Source organism: Salvia hispanica, chromosome 1 (assembly GCF_029641045.1).
Source record: "Salvia hispanica isolate PSC_SH4W2 chromosome 1, Shi_PSC_v1, whole genome shotgun sequence".
NCBI lineage: Eukaryota > Viridiplantae > Streptophyta > Magnoliopsida > Lamiales > Lamiaceae > Salvia > Salvia hispanica.
In genome coordinates this window covers 15,026,157-15,044,061 of record NC_142692.1, presented here as the reverse complement: position 1 = coordinate 15,044,061, position 17,905 = coordinate 15,026,157, and the positions used below count along the sequence as shown (strand labels likewise).

The 17,905-nt window shown below is 37.0% G+C and overlaps 1 long non-coding RNA gene across 1 annotated transcript; it reads right to left on the bottom strand.

The window, feature by feature from the left end:
* Positions 1 to 1,057: 1,057 nt before the first annotated feature.
* On the bottom strand, positions 1,058 to 3,086 carry LOC148933318 (uncharacterized). The gene is made up of 3 exons (XR_016134335.1): positions 2,923 to 3,086; positions 1,734 to 1,794; positions 1,058 to 1,201 (listed from the first exon to the last, which is right to left on the bottom strand). It is a non-coding gene; the product is annotated as an uncharacterized LOC148933318 (long non-coding RNA).
* Between the last annotated feature and the right edge of the window lie 14,819 nt (positions 3,087 to 17,905).

Below are 17,905 nucleotides of genomic sequence, written 5' to 3'. Positions count from 1 at the left end.
TATCGTATCGAAAATATCGATATGAAAGAATTTCATATCGTTACCGTATCGAAAGTTTAGGTGTACCGGATTTCGGTATACCGAAATTTCGGTGTGGATAATATCTATATCGTTACCGTATTGAAATATCGGTGTATCATACTGAACCGTTCTTAACGGTATATCGAAACTAAATAGATATCTATTTATGATTTTAGGGTTTTCAATAAATATTTTTTAATATATAAATAAATTAAATGGATATCTATTTAGGATGATTTTAAACTTTTAATCTTAAAAAAATAGGTATGTATCGATAATTCAATACATATTGATTTTCGATATATTTCGGTAAACCGATAATATCGATATAAATCGTTTTATTCAAAGAATAAATGTGCATCAGTTGTTGAACATTTCATCTCATTCACAAAACCCTACACTTGATCACAAGTTGTTTGAATCTATGAAAATTTAATCCTTCCAACTCTGCACTATTTCACAAAATTGAAAAAAAAAAGAAATTAAATTTGGCAGGAAGAGAATATATTTGATTTCTAGAATGAGTTGGGAAGTTCAGAAAAAATCTTTATTTACTACATAATACTTATCAAATAGTGTATCTAGGTCGATAACTTTGCAACCAATCTTCACCCTTTTCATCGTAATCCATCTTAGTAAACGTTTGTTGTGGAAATTGCATAGCACTAGCATAAGTAATCAATATCCTTAAAGGGAACTAATGAATTTTCCCCCAGGTGCCTAGATGATCATTCTAAAGCCACGCGGGTGTTGACAGTAAGTTAAGCTAAGGTCATCCAATAGTTCATGTGACAACTATCAGTGTTGAAAAAGTAAGTAGCCCTTCTAACTGTCACGACCGCACTTTGCTAAGGATAGCAAAGCCAGAAAATCGTGACTAGGGGTGGGAAATAAGAAGAGGGGAACAGAAAGGGGGTAAACAATAACTGAATATCCACTTAGAAATAAAGGGGGAAACAATTTCAAAATAACTCTTGGTCACCAGGATTTTGAATCAAAACCTTAATCATCAATGGGCATTTATCAGCGTATAAAAGAACAGTCGATGTTGTGTAAAACTTTACTACGCAGTGGAAAGAAAACGATCACAAGTATGGATACATGCACCGCCGAGAGCCTCTACTTAAAATAAAAGGAAAATCATAACTCTGCTCAGCATTCTCCACCGTCACTGCTCAACCTGCACATTTAGAAATATATGCAGGGCTGAGTATAAAAATACTCAGTGAACACATTGCCAAAATATACATACATAAAATGAAAATATTGTCATGCCATCACAGTAACACTCGAGGGTTTTCTCTTAAAAGGCCCGAGCTTACTAAATTCTTTGTGAGCTAAAGTTCGACTAATCAGTCTAAGTTCTTTCTGTACTTTTGCCATATCTGAACACCAAGTGCCGTGGAGATGGTGCTCTCCCACGGTCATCTACATCTTTCTCCAGCCGGGGAGGTGGCCACCTCCCAACGGCCTCCACTATATCATCTTTGTGCCGTGGAAGGTGGCCACCTTCCAACGGTTACCTGTGTACACTAATCCGAGTAGGGACACCACCCTCACTCGGACCCGAATTCGATTCCTACGTTCCAACCAAACAGATATGCTTCATACACATAAAACAAATCATTTATGGCAAGACAATATCATTTGCTTAAATAACAACATAAGTTCACATTTTCATCCACATTAGTATGTAGGATAGAAAAGTTCACCTCGTTCGTTTAATTTCCTTAACTTGAATTTCTCGCTCCGACCTTAACTTGCGGAGATAACCTTTTTCAAGACAATATAATATAATATAAAATACCAATCAGACTTCAAGAAATTCTTAAATTTTAATAGGAATGCATGCCTCCTAATTAATCCCTTTCATTTTTCGCCTATCCTTTAAAACTTCTGGAACTCATATATTATTTAATACTTCTTTCACTATTCCTGGGCTTCGACTAAATTGGAACTCCATACTTTACTCGAAAATTACACTCACAAAATTATAACAAAAATTTGATAAAAATAATTAATTTAGCTTATTTAAACTATTTCATTTTAAGTCTAAAGTAATTAAATCTCAGAATTGGGCCTTTTTATTTTATATACTGCAGCACCAATTACTTGAAGTTAGGATCAAATTATTTACTCCCTTCTTAGCCCAAGGAAATAAAATGCAATCCCAATCACCAATTAAATTAAAATAACCCACGTGTATTCTTTCTCTCCATCGTCACTCCCAACTCATCCTCTTTTATCCCAAATTTCATTTACCCCAACAAAATAGAAGAGAGAAATCAGTGCCTCCTTCTCCCTCTACCTCTCGCACTCTCTCTGTCTCTCTCTCGGTAGCGCCGCCGTCCGCTGCTCCCTCCGGCGGATTTTCTCTCTCTCCCCTCCGTCTCTCTCTCTCTCCGAAATTTCTTTCGCCCCAAACAAGGCAAATTCAGCGCAACTTCACTCGAAAGCGCCGACACCACCGGCCACCGCCCTTGAAATTCTTCCGGGAGGTGAGCTTAACGTAGTCAGCTCCTTCCCCTCGGCCTACTCTCTCTAGGTCTCTCCCTTTGGCCCAAAATTTGCTCCCAATTTCGGACCTCCGCCGTCGATTCCCGCTGTTCCTCCGCCTCCGTGCTGCATCGTCATTGTTCGCTGCCGTCGCTTGGCGCCGCAGCCGCCGCTGCGTCGCCGCTCGGCAATAATCGGCCCTCTCGGCTTCAAAACTAAGTCTTAACTCTTGATTCTATTCTTAAATTTTCAATTATTACAATCGAGTCATTCGAATTATTAGTTATCAGTTTAGCTTCGGGCTATCGTTGGATTTCTTGCTTGAATTACAGTTTATGCAACTTATGCGAAATTTCTATATTAATATGCTGAAGGAGAAGAGATATTAAACTGGATGGACTGTACCTTTCTTAAGGGAGGAGTTGTTTGAAGACTTGGTATCCACTCCAAAGTTAGACAGAAACTCTCATCTCACATCTACTCTATGTTTTATTTGTGAATTAGCTGGGAAGATATTGAGGATGAGAATTACAATGTGTAACAAAAATAGAAAAAGGGGACGCGTGGAGTGGGGGAAGAAAAGCCACGCCTAGGGTGAGGTGGAATTGATTTCAACTGAATTGCCTTCAAAATTGGACTCAAAAAGATACTCCGCATAAATTTTCTTTTATTGAAATAAGCCTACAATGGCTTTTAGAAATAATAAATACTTTTATTTCTATTATCCTTTATTTCTTATATTTAAATTCCTTTTACAAAATTTGACAATCAAGACTTCGGTGTTATGCCCAAAACTATATATATATTATGATTCATCTTTATCGATCTTAAACGATCAATACTCTTTTAATCGGTGAAAGGAAATGAAGATTAAATAAAAATTTCAGCTACCCATTCGACGTCCTTTCGAGTTCAACTAAAAAATAGGAAAAGTTGGGGTGTTACACTAACGTTCCTCTAAGCTAAACCGTATTAGGTAAGAACCACGTTCATTGCTTAAGAGCATCCATAATAGCTCTGGACCAACAATATAACATAGCAATAGCCTAGCCAAAAACTCCGCTTGTCATATCATCATGCATTTCCCACAACCTAGCAACATCCTAGCCAATGCCCTAACCCAACAAATAAATTGGCAAATATGATTAATTCATTCTAATTGTTGATGTTTATCAAATATTAGAAAAAATGAAGTGCAGTGAGTTGTAAATATAGAACATAAATAAAAAAAATTTGGCTAGCCGATCGCTCGCCGCACAATAGGCTAGCCGGTTAGTCCACACCCGACCTCTCGCGCTATATTTTCCCTCCGTTCAGCCCGCTTACCGCAATAGCGAACTAGCCGAGCGCCTAGCCGCTGCCTAATTAGTAAAATACTACTAGTGTTTCTTTTTTGGATAATGCAGATTTTAAACATGAATTATTTCGACCAATTTGATCACCATGTCAAATTTGGTCAAAGGCATCCATCCCAACATCTGTATAGAGCACCTATCAACCACCATTTTAGCATCAAATTAATGTAGTAGTGATTTTTGACATTAAACATCATGCATGAAACACGAATTTTGTATCGTTATCGTATCAAAAATATTGATATGAAAGAATTTCATATTGTTACCGTAACGAAAGTTTCGATGTATCGAATTTCGGTATTGATAATATCTATATCGTTACCTTATCGAAATTTTGGTATATCGTACCGAACTTCGGTACGATATACCGAAATTATATACCATTTCTAATACCTGTATACCGAAAAATATAATTTCAAAACTGAAAAATAAAACCAAAATTAATATAATTTCAACACAATGGAATAAACATTGTTCACATCCCCATACGTGTTATTATTATAAACGGTATGCATCGATAACTCAATACGTATTGATTTTCGATATATTTCGGTATACTGATAATATCGATATATATCGTATATTCCATATAAAGCGGTATACCGCGGTATAATAAAATTCATATCATTATCGTATCGAAAACTTACGATACGGTATTGTAACGTACCGAAAATTTTGGTATGCCGAAAATTCGATATTTTTCGATATTTTTTAGTACGATACGATCGATATACCATTTTTTGGGTATATTTACCCAGCCCTAATCTAAGAAAAGAGATTTGAGTATCTGATCGACTCTAGTATAAAATGGGAAACTAGTATAATAAACTTATACTCTGATACGGATTTGCATTTTAGATAATTTATTTTTATATCATAAATATACATAGTTTAATTTACGTTATGGATGTAAACATATTATATTTATAGATAGTTTATTTTATACAATAGACTAATGTTCATAGTTAGTAACAAAATTAAGCAATCTATAATGCAAATTCGCAAATATTTATAAATAATCTGTGGAAATTCATCAATAACGTCCACTAATCTGAATTGTAATGTAGTGTTCACTATTTTGCATGTTAGGTACCATATGGCAACACAGGATTAGAAATATGTTCTCACTTTAAGGAATGATACACCCTAATGCTCCAGTGAAAACTTTTTTAAAATGAGAATTTTGAGAACCGAAAATCATATTATCAGTTCTCTAATACATTAATATTAGTTGCATTACAAAACATATTAGTTACTGATATAATGGAATTGTTAACTAATATTCAAGAATCAACGAACTAATATTGAGTAAAAATCTGATATATTTTGTGATGTCAACTGATATCAATATATTTGCGAATAAATATAGTTATAGGTTATAACTTTTAAGAAAGTTTTGTAATGATACATTTCTTATATTTGATATATTTTATGATGTCAACTGATATCAATATATTTGCGAATAAATATAGTTATAGGTTATAACTTTTAAGAAAGTTTTGTAATGATACATCTCTTATATTTTACTATATAGTTAGAAAAGTAATAGTGGCACTCAGTCTTGAAATATAAGGAAGCACAAATAGCAAATTAAGAAGTAAGGTCATAGATAATTAATTGAAGTATAAATGTTACTCACGAAATTAGTTAGAGATACTAGTTATAGTGCATCACAACAGATTTTATGCCATGAACAACATAAGTAAATGCAATTTATTGATACACAATGAGAAATTCACCAACTACAATCAATTTTTAACTAAAATTCCAATAGAAGTAGTTATCAATTATTTCAAGTGATAAATTATTTTATTTTTTTTACAAAGAGATTTAATAATGGTTCTTCATCTATCCATGTGTTGACACGAACGTCATACCTATTGGTTAAAGGTGAAACGTTTTACTAATTGAGTTGCTCTCTCTTTCCATTAATACAAAGACAGATTTGACTGGACACGTGTTTTAAAAAATGTACTAGTACAATGTGGATTAAAAATGTTAGTGGAAGGTAGGTCATACTTTATATATTAGTTTTATAATGAAAAATATTAGTTGGATAAAGTTAGCGGGATATTAGGTTTATTAAAATGATAAAAAAAAAAGGAATGGATTTTTATTGGTGTACGGACGAAAATAGCAAAATGAGACCTTTATTGGTGGATGAAGGGGAATAGTTGAATGTAAACCTTATTTTCATTTACTATTAGTAATATTTATAATTTTATTATAAAATTAAATTAAAAATTAATAGAATATGAAATTTATTATTACATGGTGTACAATAAAACCAAAACAAGACGATTGAAAATGAAACATTCTAAAATAATAAAGTTAGAACATGAAAGACAGACACAAGTAGTACTCCACTAAGACTTGCCCAAGGTTTTTTCGAACCGGCGGTTAAAATTGACCAGTTACAGTTCCAAACTGAAACCGTAAGAATTTACTCGAACCGAAGCTGTTGATATTTGAACCGTGGTTCGGTTCAGGTTCCAAAAATTTTGAACCGAAACCGTGCCAGAACCGCCGGTTCCGGGGAGTTCCAAACCGGAACCGCAAAAAACCACCGGAAAACCGTGAAACCAAGCCGGAACCGCAAAAACCGACGGTTCGGAACCGTGAAAAACTGTAAAAATCGCCGAAAAACCGCCGGTTCAGAACCGAAACTGAAACCGGTGGTTTTGGAACTATAACCGTAACCGCAAAAAACACTCGCGGTTCCGAACCGTAACCGCCGGTTTTTGAACCATGGGCACCTCTCACTCCACTACTGTAGTGAGGAACTAGAAATTAGATTAATACGACTTGCATCATTATATATACTCCCTCTTTCCCCTCAATTTAACTAGCGTCATTATAATATTCCTCTTTCCCCTATATTTAACGACTTTGGATATAGTATGAATTTAATTTGGATATAATATAAATTTTACTTTGAAGTTGGTAAAGTAATAAAAATATAATTAAAGAATAAATTATTGAAATATTATTATTAGAAATTAACTTATTTTATAATAGAGAAAAATTTATTAAAAATTAAAATGGACTAATTTTACTGTACTAGTTCAAACCAAAAGTAATAGAAGAAAGACTATAATTTGGGGATGAATAGATGTCAAGCGAAGCTGCTCAGATTACTAAAACTAGCGCGGTTTTGTCTTATTTGAGACAAAAATAGTGGGGACTATAACAAATGTATACTGAAATAATTGTTTTTTTTTTTTTTCAATTGTGGAACAGTAATGTATAAACATGGGACCCCTAGAAGAATTACTGATCTGTAGTTCCCTTTTTTGTGTCAAAACCCAATTTATCTGTGAAGCTGCATTAAATTAAAATTTAAAACCCAGCCTAACAAACATGTAGCATGCATGATACAATAAAAACTTTGATCGAAAATTTGATAATTACTCCCTCCGTCCCCGATTAACAGTCACACTTTTTCATTTCAGTTCGTTCCCAATTAAGAGTCACACTTCATTTTTACTATAAATAGTAAGTGGGCCACACATTCCACTAACTCAATTCACTCACATTATATTATAAAACCAATATAAAAAATGAGTCTTACATTCCACTAACTTTTTCAACTACCTTTTTTTTATATTTCTTAAAACTCGTGCCCGGTCAAAGCATGACTCTTACTCGAAAACGGAGGGAGTAACTGTTTTGCAAAGTATGACAGTTGTCACACTTGACACTACCATCTCACATACCCTAGACAATATGTGAAACTACCGGATTACATTCATTCATCAACTAAAAAATATACTCTCCCAACCACTTTAAAATATACTCTCCCAACCACTTTTCTTAATATTTCTTAAAACCCGTGCCGAGAAGAAATGAGATTCCTATTCACGAACGGAAGGGAATCACAATATCTTAAATTAAGTGAATCATATCCATTTACAATTATTTGTTCCAAAAACTACTCTCTCTATCTTTGAAAATTTGTCACTTATTTCCATTTTTGTCCATCCTTATAAATTTGTCATCTTTCCCACTCACATTTTATTACTCCCTTCATACTAAAGAAGATGACCCCTTCCTTGGACGACACGAGATTTTATGCAGCTTTATTTTATATGTTAATTGGAGAGGGTAAAGCAAGCGAGTGAGAATACAGTAGAGATAAAAGATGTTTTCAATTTTAGTAATGACTCATCCTAGTTAGGATGCACTACAAAAAAATTATTTTGAGATGCAATTACTTGTGTTGTAAAATTTAAATAACAATAATTAAGGACGCAAAAGAAAGCGTCCTTAAATTAATGATAAACTAATATGAACTTTTATTTTTTTAGGACGCTTTTGTTTGTGTTTTCTAATTTTAATTGAAACACCTACAATAAGGACGTTTTTCTGAAGCGTTAGTGGTATATTTAGAAACATAAATTAGCGTTCTTGAAAGCATTAAAAACGGCCTTAAAGGAATTTTTTTATTGTAGTGATGGGTCATTTTTAATGGCACGAAGCAAATATAAAACTAATTGTAACAACCCGGCATTTCTAGGGTATAATAAATACGGCGACTGTTAACTAGGCGAACTTAAGGCGACAAGAATGTGGACTAGGGTTTCCTTTAAAGAGATTTGACCAAGTGTTTAATGAAGATCAAGGCAATAAGTCAACGGCTTTAAATACGAAAATAAGATTTAATAGCTAACACAGGCTAAGCTCAAAAGTCAAAGGTTTATTGTAGCTCCAACAAAACGCAATATTTCCCAATATTCCAAATCAAAGAAATAAGTTCAAACCAACCAAAGATAATAAGTTTCAAAATATTCAGCGGAAGCAATCCAAGAGAAAGCGAAGCCATGTATGAAGACACGACTACACTCAAAGTTCCAAACGTCCATTTTATTCGATTCACTGTCTCAACACCACCGACCGCCCATCGCCGCTCAACCTGCACATAGGGAAAACACATGCAGGGCTGAGTATTTTAAGCATACTCAGTGGACTCATGCCAAAACATTTTATAGTTATGCCACCCTTACCATAGTGAACTCGAGGTTTAGCATTTAATTGAAAAGATAGCATCGAGTATCACAAAATATTTCATGGACTGGCCAGTCAAATAATACCTCCCATTTTCTCATCAATCAACATTTCATATGGTGCGACGAAGTGTGGCCACACTTTCGCCCATGAGACCGGCCGACTAGCAAGGACGGCTCCCGATCTCCCGTGTACACTAGCCTGATAGGGTTTGCGGCCCTACTCAGACCCGAATTCGTTTATATAGCCCTATATCCTAATGGAGCGCACTCGCAAACTAGGCATCAGACACACACAATATCCAAAATAATCATAGGCATGGCATAACAGTTTAATCCACCCTTATTGCTCCACTTTCATAAATTTGCAACATAAGAGAGAGTTTAAGAATAAAGCCCACCTCGATTTCCTTCGATTTCAAATGCGTACTTCTTCTTGTTATCACACCGAGAATGCGAGCTATCACCTTTAGTTCATGTATTTCAAATAAGTCTCAATCATGGATCAAAATCATGCATGTTCTCACGTTTCCCTTTCCCATCGATTATTTTCAATATTCCCATTCAAAATCAAAGTACGATTATCATATCGTTTTTATTCACACAACAACTCTAGATTTATCATCAAAACGTGCCACGCATGAGTGTTTCCCACACACAACACACGCACACACACACAACACACGTACACGTCTACCGAGGCGTGCACACACACACACGGTCACACACACATACACATGCATTCCAAAATCACCGATTAATTTCCCCCTTCACTCGATCTAAATGCATGTGGACTCAAGAACACCGATTGATCGGTAGAAGAAGAGAAGATCAAAATAAAAATACCTTTTCAATAGAACAATCGGTAGGAAACAAGTAGGATCTTGATTCTTCAACAAATTCTCGAATTGCAGCTTCAATCCTTCTCCAAAAGATGAAGAATTAATGGAGAAAGTAGAAGAAAAACTTGAGAGAGAGTGGGGAGAGTGGGATAGAAAATTTGGGAGTGGGGGAGGCGTGATTTGTGATCTAGGGTTTATGTCTTCTCTCTTATTTATAGAGTGCAAGATATAATATCTTTAATTAAATAAATTAAAGATTTGGAAGAGATATGGAAGAGAAGTGGCGTTAATTTGGTTGAGAAAATAGGGGATTTCGAATTTCTAGGCTATTTAATTAGCCTATGATTAAATTTGAATATTTTACGGAGTAGAATAAAATATCACGGAGCAAGAAAATAATAAATATTCTCCCCAATTAAATATAAAAGTGGCGTGTAGTTTAGCTTCTTCAAAAGGGATTTAATTAAAATCCTATTTAAATTAGGATATGGTAAGATCTCCTTGGATTTGGCAAGATATGCTAGGATATTTGAATTTATTTATGTAAGAGAGTAAACAATGGATCAAATAATATAATAAAAATAATCCCTTCTCCCATAATAAGAGATTTTCGAAAATCTCCAAGAAATAATAGGGGTTTCGAATTCTTCATGGAATAAATAAGGAATAATCGGACTTTGGATAATAATCCCAAGCAATAATTAAATCCAAAAAAAATAGGATTTCTTTCCAATAAATAGGAGGGATCGAAAATTCCACATAATTAAATAATGCTCCAATTAAATTCTCACTCATCCCTTAAGAAGATAATTCACCACAATTATTATTTCTCCCCGCATTAAAATATCCACATATTCGAATTTCACCTCCACTTCACATTTTCCAACGACTTGGACCATTCAACGGCCACGTCATATTTTCCACAATATTGACTATTCAATAGCCACGTCACATATTCAACAAGTTTGACTATTCAACTCAAACTCAACTCAATATCGCAATTAAGTCACAAAGAATATTGCAATAATCACTCATCATTTAATTCCACATAATTATAGCATTAAAAACATTTAATGCAAAAATTTCCACATCACAAAAATTAGGGTTCGAAAAAGCGGGATGTTACATCCTACCACTCTTAAAAGAAATTTCGTCCCGAAATTTGGTACTTCATGGAAAGAGTTCTGGGTACAGTTCCATCATCTTATCCTCGAGCTCCCACGTGGCTTCCTTGTATTCGTGGTTTCCAAAGTACTTTCACGCTAGCAATAGATTTGTTCCTCAAGATTTGAACTTTACGGTCCAAAATCATCTGAGGTCGCTCCTCGTAAGTCAAATCCGGATTCAAAGCAACTTCCTCGTAGTGAATCACGTGTTTCGGGTCGAACATGTACTTCCGCAATAGTGACACATGGAAGACGTTGTGTACGTTCCCAAGGTTAGGCGGTAGCGCTAATCGATAGGCTACGGGTCCTACTCCATCGAGAATTTCATAAGGTCCGATAAAAGCGGTTTCAACTTTCCTTTGACACCAAAACGCGTTATCCCATTCGACGGGGATACCTTGAGAAACACTTTATCACCGACTTGAAATTGTAAGTCGGTCCGTCGGACGTCAGCGTAAGACTTTTGCCTGTCTTGAGCTTCCTTCATTCTCACACGGATTTTTCGAACAATTTCAATCATCTCCTCGACTGCGTCGGGTCCGAGTACCCTTCGTTCGCCAACTTCATCCCATTAGCGTGGTGATCTACACTTTCTTCCGTATAATGCTTCATACGGCGCCATGTTAATCGTTGCTTGGAAACTGTTGTTGTAAGCGAATTCAATCAACGGTAGGGCGGTCTCCCAACTTACGCCTCGGTCGAGCACTACGGCTCTTAGCATATCCTCGAGAGTTTGTATCGTCCTCTCGGATTGCCCATCGGACTACGGGTGAAACGCCGTGCTAAAGTTTAATCGTGTTCCAAGCTCGCGCTGTAGACAAATCCAAAATTTTGATGTGAACTTCGGGTCACGATCAGACGTAATCGTCATTGGGACTCCATGCAATCGCACGATTTCTCTTATGTAGATACGAGCTAGTCTGTCCGATCCATGAGTTATAGGAATTGGTATGAAATGCGCACATTTGGTGAGTCGGTCTACAATCACCCAAATGACGGTATTTCCTTTGAGGGTTTTTGGAAAAGCCGTCACGAAATCCATGGTGATGTGCTCCCACTTCCACTCTGGTATTTCCAACGGTTGTAATTTTCCATACGGTCGTTGATGTAAAGCCTTCACCTGTTGGCAGGCTAAGCAACGCTCCACAAATGTCACGATATCCTTCTTCATGCCATTCCACCAAAATGACTTCTTCAAGTCTTGGTACATCTTCGTGCTTCCAGGGTGAGCAGTGTATGGAGTCTCATGAGCTTCGCTCATGATCTCGTTCTTGAGTTCCTCGTTGTCGGGCACGCATAGTCTTCCTTCAAAGATGAGAGCATTATCGGATTCCTCACTAAAATTTCCCGATTTGCCCGTTCTCACTTCCACTCGAATCTCTTCGAGTTTCGCATCCATTCGTTGCGCTGCAACGATTCTCGTTTTCAAATCTGGTTCCACCACTAAGGTGGCGAGCGTCCTTCCACCGTTTCAGGTGCCCTTATTACTTTCAATCGCAATTTACTAAACTCTCGTATCAAACTTTCCTCTTCTGTCAGGAAAGCTAGTTGCGAATGGTCCTTTCGGCTCAAAGCATCTGCCACCACATTTGCTTTGCCGGGGTGGTAATTGATACCACAATCGTAGTCCTTCACTAGTTCGAGCCATCTTCGTTGTCTCATGTTCAAGTCCTTCTGCTCGAATAAATATTTCAAGCTCTTGTGGTCCGTAAAGATTTCGCATCGAACTCCGTAGAGATGATGCCTCCAAATCTTTAGGGCGTGTACCACTACTGCTAACTCGAAATTGTGTGTTGGGTATTTCAACTCGTGTGGTCTCAACTATCGTGACGCGTAGGCGATCACCTTGTTGTTTTGCATCAACACGCATCCTAGTCCAACCTTCGAAGCATCGGTGTAGACTATGTAGTTCACTCCAGACTCTGGCACAGCTAACACTGGCGCGGTTGTCAACTTCTCCTTCAAGAGTTGAAAGCTTGCTTCACACTCTGGGGTCCAATTCACCTTGACTCCCTTCTTAAGTTTTTGCGTCATTGGTCTCACTATCTTGGAAAACCCTTCTATAAACCTTCGGTAGTATCCTGCCAAGCCTAGGAAACTCCGAATCTCGTTTGGGGTTGATGGTGACTTCCATTGTTGTACTGCCTCAACTTTGGCGGGGTCCACTCTGATTCCTTCCGCCGATACAATGTGTCCAAGAAAGTTTACTTCTTTCAGCCAAAATTCACACTTGTGGAATTTGGCGTATAGCTTCTCGGTCCTCAATGTCTCCAAAGCGATTCGCAGATGCTCCTCGTGCTCCTTCTCGTTCCTCGAGTAGACTAAAACGTCATCGATAAATACTAGGACGAATTTATCCAAGTACGGGTGGAATATTCGTTTCCTCAAATCCATGAATACTGCTGGGGCATTCGTTAGGCCGAACGGCATCACAACAAACTCGTAGTGTCCATATCTTGTGCGAAATGCAGTCTTCGGTATGTCTTCCCTTCGAACTCTTAGTTGATGATATCCGGACCTCAAGTCCATCTTTGAAAACACTCCGGTTCCTCGAAGTTGATCGAATAGGTCATCGATCCTCGGTAGTGGATACTTGTTCTTAAGTGTTCAATTCCCTATAGTCGATGCACATTCTCATCGACCCATCCTTCTTCTTCACGAAAAGTACTGGTGCGCCCCACGGCGAGACACTAGGCCTAACAAATCCTAGGTCCATGAGCTCCTGGAGTTGTATCTTGAGTTCCTCCAACTCCTTAGGCGCCATTCGATATGGTGCTTTGGATACGGGTGCAGCTCCCAGCGGCGGTCCAGGTAACACTTCGGGAAAAACGTCTGGAAGCGACGTCTTCCACTTCGAGATCGATGGTGAACTCCAATTGTCGATCCGGCGGCGGTGCAGGTAACACTTCGGGAAAAACGTCTGGAAATTCCCTCACAACAGCGACGTCTTCCACTTTTCTTTCATCACTCTCATTGCCGTGAAGATAGACGAGATAGGCAGGTCGCCCCTTTCTCATCATCGCGGTAGCTTGCAGTGCAGAGATTATCGCGGTTCGCCGGTTCATCGAGATATCATGATACACGATGGGTTCCCTTCCCGGAGCTTGTAGGGATATTTGCCTCTCTTTACAACGAATTGTTGTGAAATTCGAGGTCAACCAGTCCATTCCTAGGATTACGTCGGTATCTCTCATCGCCATAATTTGCAGGTCGTGAGCGACTAACTTAAGTTCTCCTAGTACAATTTCTACATTTGAGCACGTTCGAGAGATTTCTACTATCCCACCCACTGGTGAAGACACCATCATCTTATCGATAACTAATTATCACATTAATAGTCATGCCTTGATCATCAACTATTCGCACACACATTTCCTTTCTCCAGAGATCATCAGCTATTCGCACACACATTGCCTTGATCAGCAGCTTGTGACAGGTAGTTCGTTGTTGCAGAATATCTAACGTCTCGTTTATTGGTTATGTCGACGCTTTTAGTTGGTGTAAAAATTTCCGCACGTGATTGGCCATAGGAAATTATTCCTCGTGTGTATCCGAAAGCACAACTCTAACATTTCCTTGAGTCTTGTATCAATAATTCGAAAATTGATCAAACAATCTTACTTGGATAAAAACTGATTTCAACTCGAGAAAGCACCACAAAATGTCTTTCATCGGAAGGCTCCAAACTTAATCAAGGAAACAAGAATAATATTTCTAGCTCGACACTTTCAAATCTCATCATTGACAATTGGTTTGAAACAAAGCAAGGACTAAGTTCCATTGAACTTAACTCGTCCATTCCGAGAATTTAAATGGTTTTAGAGGGATCAAGTAAATCCCATAGAGCTTGAGAATTTACTTCTGACGAGAGTTCGAAAGAACATGAGGTAGGTCATGGAAACAGGATGAAACTGCAATAAATCTCAAATTACATAGCAGACTGTCCGATCAAAATTTGCAAAAATTCCGGACAGCAATGAATGATATCGTTCAAACATGTCAAAGCCTAAACAATCAGTCGCGGCAGAATTTAGAAACATAGACAAATGTCATGAAGTAGCACTAACAATGGTTCAACGGCATCATGTTATTGAAAAATGAAATCACATCAATGGATTCACGGGTTTGTTGAGGGCAACTCAAAGTGATTGGAACTTTTCAGAAAATTAACACGATCAAACCCGTTAACGAAGAAGAGAACATCATAGCCTCAACTTGGTGTTGCCGAAAGAAAAATCACTGAGCTACAAAGAATTTCACTTCTGCAAGAACGAACTGGTAAAATGAAGAGGTGAACAAAATTCCAAGAAGAATATTCTATCATTTGAATAAAACAGGTCTGGAGATGTGATCATACTAAAGGTCATAACTGCAAACAACTTTAGGAAATGAAGTTCAATGACGGAGGCTCATAAAATCAAATATCGTCCTTATGAATGACGAATTAAAGAAGACTACTCAATCAAGATGTCCAAAGTTACAAGGGCAAACACCAAATTTTCAAGCCAAGTGAGTCATGACTCGTTATAGGAAAAGAAATATTGGACATCACTTGCAAATTGTAAATCAACCAAGGCGTTTAAATAGACAAGGGCTCTCGGGTATTCAAAACGTCCCGAAAAGAACTTAGGATCCAAGTAAGTACTGTTGATTTAAAAATCGGTCATTCTAGCTACGAAGGTCGCACTCTCTCGCACATTTTTCGCGAGCATGAACATGGTAACATCGTTCTATGAAACCGTGGATTCCAAATTGAGATTCATCTTGTCGTCGAAATTAATAACTATGTTTGATGGTCGCATCTTCAAAGTTTCCTGGCCATTTCACATGATCATTTTCGAAAAACATTGCCATTATACACCTGGTCTTAATGTGTCATAAACGTCGTCGTATTTGTGTCGCGTCGCCACTTTGGCATGGTATACAAGACTGCATAGTTTTATTAGATCTTAGGTATGATCTCACCATTGTAAGGATACACCAATTTTAGCAAATATATATATATATATATATATATATATATATATTTCGTTGGTTCCATCACTCAGGAACGTGATATTGATATTGCGGTTGTCCTCTTATAACTAAGTTCTAGCCTACTTCTTAGGCACTTGATAACTTCAAGCATAGCTTGAAGTCTCATACTTCAACATATATTCGATCATTACTTAAATGCTATTCAAGCTTCATAGGGCTTCTACGTTCGCAACAAAAATCACAAATTTCACATTTCACTCTCATAGTGATTCTATACGATACCTTGTACTTCATTGGTCATGGATTATCATCACATGAAACTTCATTCATTCATAGCACAATCAAGCATGTTTATCCCCATAAGTCATATGACGTTCCATAGAATAACATCCATCGTATATTACTATATGTAAAGATTAACACTTAGTCAATGCATCATCCACAAAATCGCATTTCCAACTTCATGCAGTTCATGTCCATCACAACACATAATTGCAACTACACATGTGTCATACTTCGCCTTCACATTTTCAAAATCATATAATTTCCACCAAATATGCATTAAAATTTTCTCCTTCCAAGTAATCAACATGTACGTCCTTCAAGTTAAATTTGCAGTTTGAACATGTAATAACAAATCTCAACATCAAGCAATACGTGTTCACAATCATACTTCAATATGTGATACATCATGCCTCATTATTAAACAAAAGCAATTACACATTTGCATAGTGTCTCCCGTTTCATAACTTCACCACATTTTTCAAAAGCCATAGTATTTACTTCATATTTCCCATAGGAGTTGCTTCGTAGCAGCCAAGTAATCACAATCATATAGGATTTCATTCATCCAAGCACATAAAGTCTAACACATATTTGCCGATTTTCTTTATCGAGTAAAATACAAGTTCACTTGCACAACATCATTCATCATTCTTGGCATAGTCGCATTTAGCAATTTCATATCCATGCATATTCATCATTTAACACTTCAAGCAACAATTTCAAAGACGTCATATTAACTTCGATTCCCATCGGCATATTTCCATTTTCACCAGAGTATAATATTCCCATCGCAATTTCCAACATTTCACAAACTCATATCAATATTCATCGAGATACTTGTTACCTCATTCTTCGTGGTTGAGCGGAGACGAGTCGTGGTGTTGAGCCTTCGATGATTATCACTTAATCACTTTACACAAATTTCAGATTTTAATACAACAAGATTCTTGGGTCCAGAGCGGAAAAAACTGAGGCTTTGATACCAACTGTAACAGCCCGACATTTCTAGGGTATAATAAATACGGCGACTGTTAACTAGGCGAACTTAAGGCGACAAGAATGTGGACTAGGGTTTCCTTTAAAGAGATTTGACCAAGTGTTTAATGAAGATCAAGGCAATAAGTCAACGGCTTTAAATACGAAAACAAGATTTAATAGCTAACATAGGCTAAGCTCAAAAGTCAAAGGTTTATTGTAGCTCCAACAAAACGCAATATTTCCCAATATTCCAAATCAAAGAAATAAGTTCAAACCAACCAAAGATAATAAGTTTCAAAATATTCAGCGGAAGCAATCCAAGAAAAAGCGAAGCCATGTATGAAGACACGACTACACTCAAAGTTCCAAACATCCATTTTATTCGATTCACTGTCTCAACACCACCGACCGCCCATCGCCGCTCAACCTGCACATAGGTAAAACACATGCAGGGCTGAGTATTTTAAGCATACTCTGTGGACTCATGCCAAAACATTTTATAGTTATGCCACCCTTACCATAGTGAACTCGAGGTTTAGCATTTAATTGAAATGATAGCATCGAGTATCACAAAATATTTCATGGACTGGCCAGTCAAATAATACCTCCCATTTCCTCATCAATCAACATTTCATATGGTGCGACTAGGGCTGGGGAAAAATATCAAAAAAATGATATATCTCTCGTATCGTATTGAAAAATATCGAAAAATTATCGAATTTTTGGTATATCGTAATTTTTGATACGATACGGTATCGTATCGTAAGTTTCCGATACGATAA